The 13,686-nt window shown below is 30.8% G+C and overlaps 1 protein-coding gene across 4 annotated transcripts in view; it reads right to left on the minus strand.

Annotated features, from left to right (window-relative positions):
- The window catches only part of LOC148237832 (uncharacterized), a 444,404-nt gene that overhangs the window by 197,511 nt on the left and 233,207 nt on the right, over window positions 1-13,686 (minus strand). For all 4 annotated transcript variants that reach the window (XM_088205822.1, XM_088205820.1, XM_088205821.1 and 1 more), the window contains one exon: window positions 13,293-13,341. The gene's annotated coding sequence lies outside the window, so the exon portion shown is untranslated. The remainder of the gene's footprint in view (window positions 1-13,292; window positions 13,342-13,686) is intronic.

A 13,686-nucleotide genomic window follows, 5' to 3' on the forward strand; every position in this document is an offset into this window, starting at 1 on the left:
ACACATTTCAATGCTTCGAAATCTTCAGCTAAATATACTTAAATTAGCACTTAAGCTATTGTTTGTTTTACTCTAAATGTAAAAGGTTTTTATTTTTCCCTCAAGTTTTAACCACAACATTTAAATTGTTATGAACCACTAGCATATGTTGTAGATAATATTATCTTTGTAATTAATTATCAGATCGATCAACATTTTATAAAAAAATTATAGTAGTTGTTATTTTCAATTAAAATTATGAATATATATATATTGAATTGTGAAATTGTGAGCGTGTACTGAGAGAATATTAGCGTATACTATAATATAAAAACAGTCGTTGACAGGCCTTTATAAAGTTTGAGTACAGCTTTTACCAACATAATTATTACAAAATACATACTAGATATATATAATGGTACGGTAAATATTGCACAAAAAATTGCGCCCACAATCTTTTTTTTGCAAATTTTATATAATAATAATATAATTTATTATCAATATATTATATGATATACACAAACAAATATATGTTTTAGTTTATATATATATATATAGCGGTTTATTATACAATAATATAAAAACTTATATTGAAATTACGAATTTTATTATAATAAAAATATTATATTATTCATTAACAATCACTTTCAATCAGCAACAGAATATATTATTGAAAAATATGTACATTTTTTGGCTCGCTTTTGATATTTTATATTCATACCGAAAGGGTTAAACATGTTATTAGAGAATGTAAAATTATTGCAGTGTGAAATTTATTTCGTATGTAATTTCATTATAAAATCATGCATATAATATTTTACTAATTAATATATGCAATTGTAAAGAATTCATTTTTGCTCTCTCAAATACAACTAGGTTGAAAACTCCTGCTTTACATGTTGATCGACCATTAATACACAGCAATCTACATAGAATTATATATACTTACAAGACATTCAATTTCATTCAATTTTTATATATAGCTGTATTGAAATAACCTTACATATGTATTAATGTTAACTATAATGTAATAGAATATAATATATGTTATATAATGCAGATTAATCCAGTAACAATAGTTTTCTAAAAAAAAATGTATTATTACATATGCGAATGCTAATAAACATATGTTTGCAAATGATGTTATTAATAGTAAAGCAAACCAATTTCATTAAATTTGTTATGTACAATAAATACATAATAATAGCTATCATCTTGTTAGTTCACATTATTCCTAATTTGACAACAACAAAAAAAGGTTTTCAGCGGTTCTTATACATTGTATTTTGATATTATTACTTACCAACATGAAAGGTTAATTATAATGGCCTAGCATAATAATAATATTGAATATATTTTTATTTATTTAATAAAATATGAGTAAGCCTAAAAATTATCTTGCTAATCATTTACAAAATAAATAAATAACTTATAATACAATACATTAAATATTCCGCAGAAAACTAGAATTTTTACACTGAATCTTAGTTTCCAAATATATTAAAAAGTGCAAGTGCGTATCGCTTCAATTAATTATTTATATTTTAATAAATATTTTTAAGGTCAACTAACAAATATTTTATTTATATTTTCTAGTAACCTTGCTTTTTTACACTATATTATCTATACATATTCGAAGCTTTTAAATAACAATTTGTTATATAAAAGAACGGAATGTGACTACATTGTCGAAATGCTTTTCATTACGCATCACAAGTAGTATGTTTGATGATATATATAATATAATTACGTGAGATATAAAATGTATAAATATTAGGAAAGAACGCATAAATAATATATAATACATGTCTGATTTCAATTGTATGCGTTGCCTCTGTAAATAGCGAGTGTTAGAAATGAAACGGAAGTAGCATCATTTCGCAACACTTATCCAAAATTGTCTGTAATACGATTTCCCAGCGAACCTTTGTATTTAATTAATTCTGTATCTATATAATTACATAATACATCAAGGATATACTTTAAGGAGAATTCCCAAGCCATTCTACGCCGATTTATTCCATCCATCTACAATGACGTCTAATTTTCTTTTTTGTAACTACACTACACATTCCATCGTATTCAGTGTCCAGACAAGCCACTGACAGCTAGGGTGCAATTAACGACTGCTCAACTCCCGTAATTATCCTTAGAAACGGATAACGTCAGGGAATTGACACGGTATATGTGTTAAGCGAAGCGTTTTATCAATTAAATCGCACGTATGTGTAGATACATAATATAGCTTGACGAAAGCCGAAACCCACAACATCAAACACTGCTAATAAATTAATTAGCATTGTACAGAACTAACCACTATGATAGATGTGTAAAGCTGACCAATATGTTACAATTTTTTCACTAGTTATAAATTTTATTGTTGTTTTTGAAAAATAATTTTACTGCTTTATTAATCTCCTTGATATGAACAGACTTTATATTTTTTTAAGATTGAAATGTTTTTGTATAATAGTTGACGTCAAACAACGTTCTTAATCAACTAGGTGCTAGCCACTTTGCAGGCCTTGAATTATACATACCGGAGAGATGATCTTTTATTTTTTAAATTGTCTATTCCGATAATTAAATTGTCACACCTCTAAATAATTTAAATTATTTTCTTAGCTAAAATGAATCTGGGTAGCAACAACATGTACTCACCGTACACTTCCGGCTAAAGTTGGGCGCTTTTAGTTTTCAATCTGCCGGATCGAAATTAACAATGCCCGCTTGATTAAAAGCGAGAGGATTAACAGCACTAATCTTGGGCCCATCGTCAAAGTGTAAAGTAAAAGTTTCTACCGAAGCCAATGAGGAAGAGGCTAATGGAAAAGTCTCAGGCCGGAAACGAGCCTCCGCCCGTAGGGTCTGGGGCTAGAAAGGATAAGACGGACGGGCATTTCACGTGATATCCCCACTATCTTTGCGGGAGTAACGTTTACGGTATGCGATAAAGCACATCCGTGACGTTATCGCCGCGAAATTGTTATCTAATTTAAACCGTGCGATTGTTATTGCCCACCGGCGGGTGTGGCATCAAACGCCGACCCATCAAGGGTTACAGCTTGTGTCGTACAGTGGGGAAAATGGTTGACTCCTAAATAAAATATTACAATAAATATTATAAAATATAAAGAAATAGTATGTCGTGCGACGATAACAACAATGAAAACAGGCAGCACGACACGCACAGGCATTTATCGATTGCTTGGTTTTGATATATGTATAAGTGTAGTGTTTGTACCTTTGATAACTACTTCTACACAAGCTAAGAACCTGAATGTGTACATACAGTCTGTATTTTTAGGCAAATTTCTCTCTATGCTGTCACGATGAATCTCTGAAAACAATCTATTTTTTGCCCCTGATAAGTCGATAAGGCTGATTTTCTTCACAACTTTTTAAAGACTGTTGTTTTTTATGAGTGGAAACGTCGTTGGTGTAAGTTGGAGACGGACATGAAGTCATGGCACATGACTTCACAAGATGAACATGAAGTCACATGGCAGTCCTTTCCTTTAGTTTCCACGAAGGAAGATATAAAAAAGGTTCAGATTTAATATCTGAACTTCCCAGTTCTTAACTGATCACAGAGATTTTGGAGCGTACTTGATCAGATTTTTTCTAGGGGATGATTTAAGCTGTCCATGTAGACATACCAGACAGAATTCTGAATATTCGCTTTTAAGTGGTGAATCTTCGCAGTACTACCATTTCCTAGCATCAATGAGAAATCTTAGGGAATTTTAAAATTTTTGTGCGGTCTATGGAAAGAAAATGTTTTTTTTAAGATATCGCTTTTTTATTTGATATAAATAATGAAAATACGTGCATGTCTTCAGCTTGTTATTTAAAGGATTTTTTTTGTGTTCTCATAGGAGTGATTCTAATGCGTGCAGAGTGCGACTGAACACTTCTCTTTGATCTATCATCTTTGATATTCCTTATCCATCTCTTTAAATTGATTAGTGATACTAAAGACAATCAATAGAATTGCACCAGTTTATCTGACGACGATTGATACTCGCTATAGCCTAGGTAGAACAAGGCTTAAATAGGTTAATTGCAACCGTCTAAAATGTAACATGAATCCATTTAGATAACTGAGTTGTGGGTAAAAATATTTCTATCAAATGTAATTCACACATTAATTTTAACTGCCTATACTAAGTGCTATAGTATTAACTTTAAGACTCTTGCAATGACCAGTAATAAACCTCACAGACAATCTCGTAAAGTGGCTGGGGTAAATTAAGATTTGCATTGCTTTTACCATAATCAACTATATGTTCCTTTTTAGGAGTGATTTATGAAATGCACCCTTTTGCACTAATTATAATCATTGAATTATATTATTACATTCTAGTTTTTAATAACAAAGAGTCGCAGATATATTTACTGATATAATACTATATGGATTGCATGTATGAATATTTTTTGCGACATTTCAGTTTAGTTATTCTTATATAAAAAATCAGTTTACTTATATTGACTAGAAGCTTGACAGAAATATATAATTGTTGTCCCACTTGCGTTATTTTAATATTAGCCATTAATAAAATAATATTATTTTAGTACATTAAACAGTAAAAATTGCTGTTCATCCCGTTGCATAAAAAAAACTTTTTTATATATAATGTATACTACTGAATTTACAGTTTACGATACTGAAAATGCTACGAGTTTACAAAAAAAAGTAGAACAATTTTTTTTATTAAAATGCTAATTGTTGTCCCACTTCCAGTATATATAAATTAATAGATTTTTTAAAGAATAAGTAAACTGAAGTGTCCCGAAAAAATTGTAGATTATTTAGCAATGCTATTGCAACGCAATATTATCATCTAATATTTTATAGAATTGTTTACAGAATTATCTTAAGCCAGCATTGCTAAAATGCGACACTTGGTGTCACACGCAGAAGAGAGACGCCACAGATACAACACAGATTCTCAGATACAAAAACAAGCTAGAAGATCGACATCGACACTAGATACAGTAAATCGTTAAGAAAGCGCCACAAGAACACATTACTACGATTCCCAGCTGATTCACAGTACAATTATATTATACAACTCGACAATAATACAACTCGACACGCCAGCAAAGAATCTCCTTCACCCAAAATCTCCAAATTTAACTCCACTGCCTGGTATTGACGTCTACCTTTATTTATATTTAAAATCCAAAACCATCTATTGTTTTATAGACAAATAAATTAATCTGTAATGTGTAGAAAATATTTAAAAAATGCATTTTATGTATAAATGTAATATAAAATATTAATCTGAATTTTTCCAAACGATATATACCTTTATAATAAAAACGTCATTAACTGTGAGTACCCTTAACATAAACACTTTTTTACAATACAATGTAGTATTTAATTGTATTATACATACATATATTTTCTTCATTTCGTGAATGCTCACTGTACACAAACTTTTTGAACTTTCACAGCCCGATAGTCGTGTTTTACGCTCACTTGCACACACGTCCTTTTTATTGCTTATTGCAATATTATTCGCCGCGAAACAATAGCCTCGGGGTTGTTTTTGTCCTTTGCGTAAAATTTGTCCCGCAGTACAATTATGAATTATTCACCGCGCAAATAGGGTACCTACTATATACGTATACAGTACGTACATAGAGCACGTGAGAGAAGTTTGAATGGAAAACATAAATACACAAATTTATAGGCAATTTTCCGGGTTGTCATCCGGACCCTTCGGCCCTCTTTATCGGCTCATTGTCGCAGGATATATTACTCGGCATAAGATACCCGGACGGTTTTGTTAACCGCACTATATACTAAACATATCAGCGAATTCATATTATAATGGCTGGCAATATGCGTAAAAACATAGTATATAGTAATACATAGGCCAACTGAACGGGCAAAAAGGGACTTTTAGAGTTTCGGGTATTGAAATTTTAGTTGGATGGAAATAAAATTTCGAAGCGTTGTTGTTGTTTCGGAGTTAAAATGAACGAGATATCCATCGTTTGTGCTCTGAAAAATGTTTGAAAATGCAATTTTTATTTTCGTAGCAGTCAGAGTTTGCTGATAAAATACATAACAAGAAAATATATAAACGAGTCTCAAAGTTATGGGGATAAAGCAGTGAAATATAATATTTTAAACAGGCTTAACTCGATTTAAAAATATGTTTGAGTTAAAATGTACGAAAAAGGAAGTGAACCTACGTTTTATTTTGGAGATTTGTACATATTACATGTTTAACATATTATTTTTTCAACTTTGTATAGTACCAGGCATTTATATTATTTATAAAAAATTAAGGCTTTTTTCAAAGTTGTCAACATGAATCGAGCTTTTTTGGACTTTCTTTGAGGAGATTTTCTTAATGCATTCATTCATTTATTGTTTTTTATATTTTATTAAATGACTAAAAATACTTACAGTATTTGTTTTTTTATTTATCAAAAAATCAGAAATCACTGATAAACAACGAGGATCAGCTGTTATTTTAATTTGATTTCTATGCCGTATTGAATTATAATTTTGACCAAGTATTTTACAATCAATAATTGTCTTTTAAAAATCCACGAACATAACTTTCGGGATTTGTGTTACTTTGCAGCCAAATAAACGCAGGTATTATTGTCAGATGTGTTCAGTAAAGTAGCTGGGATTTGTCTTAATACATGCGGTCTCTTAGCTCGTCGAATGCTGTTACTTCTTGGAGCATGTGCCAATGAAATCGCGAATGAGCGAATTTTGGACACACTTCCGAAATAAATTCTTAAAGAGAAACAACACAGATAGCCACTCCGGCGTTTGGTAACCAAAGAGTCGAAGAACAATAGTAATTTGCACAGGGAATGTATTGTTTTGCACGCATTACCACCTTGGAATGGATATGCTTTTATGTTAATATTTCTTTTAGTTTGTTAGAATGGTCATTAGAGTGAACTCTAAACTATAATAAATAATGCAGGTATTTACAACTAGCATAAAACCATACTTATAATAGGTATCACATGAGCTTTAACTTAACCATTTATTTATTTTTTTGTTTTAAGATTAAAGTAAGGCACCCGAGTTGGTTGTTATTGTTCATTAATACAAAATGTTATTATTACTCATTACTAAAAACGTAAATATGTTCATTCTAGTGATATTGCAAAATCTTTTAAACGGCTCTGATACTGCTTCCTATCTCTCTAGATATCTCCCGAATGGCCTATTAATCATCACTAGTTTTTTTTACAACAGCAATATTTCAAACGTTCACTGCAATATTTGGGTCAACGATTCAGCAGAACTTTCAAAAACAACCTGCAAATGCTGAATGATTTGTGGAGTCATTATCTCGCGGATGAAAATTTTGCTGAATAATAAAACTAAAATCGAGCTACAGCCAATATTGATTGTAGGCTGTAATAATATTTCATAATTATTAAAAGATATGTCATAGTCTTAATAGTTTTTGATTGAGTTAACCGTGTTGTAATGCATTGTTTTAACGGCTTTCATGTTAAAGTGAAAGATTTATTGATATACATATTATATCAAGAATAGTTTTCTTGTGCTGATTTAATAGCAGATAAAATAAAAATAAACTATGATATAATATAGCAATTGAAACATTCAATATAAAAATACTTTCAAAATCTAAATATGTCCCACTGTACCCCACTCAGAATAGGGTTAATGTTACCGAGCGGAAGCGGAATCATTAATTCGGAACGCTTGCTTTATATTTTTCCGCTGTGTGCCCAATTGAAGGTTTAATTTAAAATTTAATCCAAACAATGGGACGGCAAGGGTTAAGCCGAGATCGATCACTGGCATGAAGAGAGAGTGAGAAGAGAAACGTGACGCGTTTCGCAATGATCGGAATTGTGTTGTCGTAAAGACAGGCTTTAATGGACTTTTATGAGTCGGATTTATGCGATTTTTACGCTGGTTAAAGTTTTTTTAGTTAATTTATAACGTACGACTAGAATCCAGCGTGAAAGTTACTACCGGTTCTGGCTTAGTTCTTGTTTACGATGACATAAACACGTGGGTGTTGTGTTTCTTTAATTAAAATATTATTATTAAATGTATATTTTTTTAAATTTACTACATTACATCTGTTTTATTATATTCACTTTTAAATCGCACAATACCATATAACAAATATATAGTAACACTGTGCAACAATTTGATAACAAAGATGAAATAATTGGATTTATATTTGTTCATCTTTTTTATATAAATATGCCTATATGCAATTGACTATATAAAATACGCTGAAATAATTTTTAATTATAATTATTCAATTGAAAAAAAGGTTTTAATTAAGATTTATATTTATATGTTTTTTTAACGCAAGTTTTGTATAAAAATCCATATATAATATTTACAAGTGCATTTTTTGTCTTAATTATTACTTCTTGGTAATGTGGTGATGTATTTGTAAAGACTACTAGCGAATATTTTATTTGTACGGTAAAAAAAAGTTGTCGTAAGACGCGTTAAAAGCGCAATAAATAAAATGCAATTACTCTTTACGACTTGTACGTGATGATGATAGATTTTACGAGATTAACAGCAACACTAAATGCAATACAACACTTATTCTGGGTTTTTACAGATACAACTAACATCGTATTACATTGACAAACAAGTTAAATGTAAAATTAATAATAAAAAAAACATTTACAAGCAAAATGTGCTCAAAATATCCTTGATCATTTAAGCTTCTCTAATTTTTAATTAGCTGTGTCTCATCCAATAGAATAAATAAATCACAAAAACAGGTATTGACTTGAATGATAAATTTTTTTAATGTAGAGGTCTCAAATTAATAAATGTAATTTGAGACCTCTACATTAAAAAAATCTATAATAAAAGAATTGTTCTCGAAAAACTTGTCAATATTGCTTAATATGGTGTTAGAGAAACTATCTATTATCTCCAGGTACTTTTAAAAACAAAATATTTATAGCCAGTATGTAAATGAAATGCCTCAACTCTTTTATCTAATATAAAAAAATTAAAATATTTTATTAAAAGTAATATAATTGCTAGCTAGCACACATGTCTACAAATTAAAGTTGTGAAGGGGAATCTAAATGTGAACGAGAAATAAACAATCAATCTTAAAATGTGATTAACTTGCGGCAACAAGTGTTTAACTTAGACAGTGACTACATTGTTTAATACGCCGCGCCGTTTTATCTCATTTTATTAGAAATACATAAAAAATACCATAGAATACGAATTCAGCACAAAACTATAAAAACTTCGTTTCGAATCAGCCACTCAAACCGCATCGCTTTTTATTACTATTACAGGCGATACGTAATGAGATTAAGTTGGCTCTGCAACCACGCCTGGGTTATTTTATTTTAGTTGATCGTCGCGAAACTTGTTTTGCTTGAATTTTAGTTTGCAGATCGACCGGCCGCCCTCTCATCTCCCGACATTACTTATTTTATGATGGAGCAAAGCCGTCCGCCCCAAGGGTTAGTGCGGGTTGTAACGCCATAAGTTAAGTCATTTGATATTGGCACGAATTCAATTCCTGCAGCTGAAAAACAATTTCGCCGAGCGCCACGTGAAATATCTAATGTCTGCTACCAGAGTGTTTCGCGTTTTACAGCGGTAACGATACCGATAACTATCCACGTAACCATGTTAGAAAACTATCTGTGTACGTATAAACGAACGTCTGCGAAATCAGTTATACACTAAACATGGATATGACGTAACAATTTAAGTGAAAAAATAAAATCAAAAATACTAAGTTTGATCCTACATGAATAATAATTTAATTTAATAAAATATATTTATTAATAAGAAAAACATTTACTTTTTAATGAATTCATTTAATATGCTAGCATATATGAATTTTTTAATGCTCCACTCGTGGCAATGCGATACAACATTAATTCATGTGACATAAAGCGACTGTCCTTCTGCCTTATTTATTGTCATGGCGAAGGCAAAGAGAATTTGAAAGCGTAAAGGCAAATTATTTAATCAATTGTATTTTAAAACAAAAAAAATATTGCTTGTGTGTGTTAGTTCAAATAGTTGTCTCTATTGCATGTGTGTTCAATGCTTTCACAATCAACCGCATTCTATTTTATATTTTTTAGGGATCCAAATTACACCGCAGTTCAATTCAATGGGATACTAGGGATAAAAATCTACTTTTACTCCCGTGTTGTGTAGTTCCTAATTTTTATCTCGTCAATTGATAATAATGAACGTGCTGCAACTGGTGTTATTACTTGAAATAAAGTACCTAAATAATTTAGTAAATTACGTTTCAACTTTTTGTCAAAAATAACAATAATAATTCATGTTGATATTAATAATACCACATTTCGTAATCTATACACTTTTACATTGTTGTAATTAGAAATATTATATAAAAATACTTTTTTAATTTGATCACAGAATTCTTTGATTGAGTTTCTTGTTAGATAAACCATGTAAATTATAGTTTAGATAATAGCATAAATATATAATACTGTATTTATATAAGCATATGGCAGTAATGATTGTATTATATAAAAATATGTAAAAGCTTCGCTTTGCTGATCGTTCGGGTGCTTCAGTGTCAGGGTGCTAACTATTTTTACAAGAAAAAAATAATTCATATAATTTGTTGCGTTCAACAATTAAATTGCTTGTCTATTCATAATTGGAGAGTAAAACTTATGATATCTATTTATAAAAAAAGGCTAATTCGACACGTGATAAAGCGTTTTTCCTGCTTAAGAAAAAATAGATTTCTTTGTTAAAATGGGACACCACCGTGTGAAATCTTTTAACAGCTTTTTAGTTACAAGGTATTAAAATATTCATTGCACTGAGAAAAAATACCGTGTGCATTTGGGTTTACCTTTAAAAGGCTGTTCGTAATCTGCTTGTCGGTTAGCGGCAATTTGTTTTAAAAACTCACTACCCTTCTGTAATTGGTCGTCACCCTGATAAAACGGTGGATAACTACGGGTACTCGGACAACCAAGAATCACTTCGTTTTAGCACTTACTCTCAGACAGTTCGTCTGAGATTTTCTCAGAGACACGTCTTCTTAGGCTCTTTTTTTAGCTCACGGAGCACTCCAAAATGAAAAAAAAATCCGAAATGCTTGTTTTTGAGCTGTTTCGGTTTAGAGTTTCATGCTTATGCTAAACCCACCTCTACTGGTATTCAAACCATCTAACATCCACTTCAAAGTTCAAAGAATTAGATCTTCAAGAGCTCTTTAACATGGATTTCAATCTTTAGTCTAGCGAAGATCTCAGAATCCACCGTTCTCTCTTCGAATCAATTCATCCAGCTCGATGACTGAAATCATTGTTCAATCTGTACGGAAACCACCCGTAGTCTACGGACGTACCCACGGACAACACTTCTCAATTGCTGCGCAATATAGTTAGTATTTATTAAACAAAATTTTGCGTTCAAAAACTAACCCCCTGACCCGAAGGCAAGGGCAAATTATTTTCCAAGCCTTATCTGCGTCTGAAGATCCAGTAATCTTCAAAGACCGGGTTAAATTGTGGATTTCATACGTTATGACGTATTGGACTAATGTCTACGTGAAGAGAGAAGCGGCTGTTTTTTCAGTCTTCTTCGTCTCGATGGTTGACATTATAGCGCTTGGTTTTGATTCAGATGAATTCTCGTTGTTACTGAAAGGCAATTCCGAACAGAAGCATAGTCCTAATTATCTTGTCTGGGAAGATTTCATTTTTGCGCACTTTTAACTGCAATGGTCAATTATGTAGATTTGCGGTGTTTTTAGATCTGTTATTATCAGTCGGTTTTTATACTGAAAGATTTTTTATTGAGCGACCGTGTGAACAAGTTGCGATATATCAGGACTTGAAAAGGTGTAGGTAAATTTAAAAAATAACTATTTGCTTTGTATAAATTTAAAGTTTAAAATAAGAATACTACATCTATTGACATGTAGGGTAGTAATTTAAAGGCGGATAGCCGCATTTGTGACGAATCACAGCAAAAGAACCTCCTCTATCCAGAACAAGCGTATATAAGCGCAAACATAGCACACATATTTATTTGAAATACACTTTTGTCAGGAACTACCTTCAATAACTTAACCAGGTACACCTGACTTGTAACACATGAGAGTTAATACAAAATAGCACCTAGCAGAGCTAAGTCAACCATCGACCGAGCCTGACAACTAGGCTAGGACAAGTCTTCTACTGATCTTGATACTAGCAATATAGGTAAACTTTAAATAATTAACATATATGACAGGCTTACTTTTATATGTTTTTAGTAGCAATAAGCTGTTCATTGCACAATTGTATGATCTATCTTAATACAGTATTGAAAAATTAAGAACGCACTTTTCTTTGTCAATGTGTCATTCAAGCAGCAATTCCGACACGTGCACCTTTGTAAGTTTTCAATAATGTTTCAACGTTTGATTTATGATAGGTTGCATGTTTCGCTTGCGGTGACCCGCTTACCTTTACGTGACCGTCGCTGGATTTTTCCCCACGGCATACACACGACCGAGTTTTGTGAAAAGCTCTAGGAAAACGGCCGGTAAACAACCTCGTTTACGTGTCAGTATTAAGTCGTAAAATTGTCACGACCGAGTAATGATTGATACATTGTAGGTTTCATAACGTAGTTTATGTTTGTGGACTTAAGGATAGTTAGTTACACTAAGCAACAAAGTTTCGCTACAGATATATGAATATGTAATTTATATGTTAAATTACACATGTCAAGCCTAAAGTCCTTAGATGTTTAGAAACTTAAAAACAAGTGTTTTATTTTATATTTCACATAAAATAATTATTATTATTAATTATTTTGATTACATTAATCCTAAAAAAAATCTTTATATTACTTGCTTTCTTTAAAACCCGGTATAATTTTGGTATTTTTATATTTTAAAGCATAGTGTTTGATATGAAAAACTATTTTAATTAAGTTTGAGAAATTATATAGCATTTAAAAACATAACAAGCTTAAAATAGCGTTGTATTCGATACAACAAAAACACAGGATTATCAACGTTTTGTATTGTACAAGAATTAGGTTTAAATATAAACTGTTTATATTCCCCGATTAATACATTATAATACGCTTTCCATAATACGCTAATACCCTAAAATTCGAAACTATATTGGGTATCCTTTTAAACGTTATGGAAAATATTTCGCTAATAGTATTAGTAAGCAGGCTACATTTATAAATATTAAATTTATAAACTCACAGTTGGTTAGAAGAAAAAGTTAATCAAAATTTTAAGTTATAAACGCGATCAATATAGTTAGATATCAATTGATACACTTACCACATGTAATTGTTACAAAGCCCCACTGAATTCAAATAGCTCTAACATCCTGTAAAAAATTAAACATTTATTAATCATAAGCATACTATCAAGTAATAAAGTTATAATGATGCGAATAATATACATATTTTATACTGATAATGGCTCTTACATATAACGGATTATATCGCACCACATAAAGACCCTATTGTATACCATAACACAAGGGTTTTAACAGCCCATTCGAAAACGTTTATTGGCATTTAAAAATATTTTATTTACTTTCGATTTGACTATGTATCATTTTATATATGAGTAATGTGCGTAGTTTGGTTAAAATTTTATTGTTGTTCATTCGCGAATGATGAAATAAGAGCTCTCGATGTAGCATAATAAAGCGACATTGTAACTTTAT

This window comes from Plectrocnemia conspersa, unplaced genomic scaffold (genome assembly GCF_051122295.1).
Source record: "Plectrocnemia conspersa isolate PC_06_02 unplaced genomic scaffold, ASM5112229v1 ptg000002l, whole genome shotgun sequence".
NCBI lineage: Eukaryota > Metazoa > Arthropoda > Insecta > Trichoptera > Polycentropodidae > Plectrocnemia > Plectrocnemia conspersa.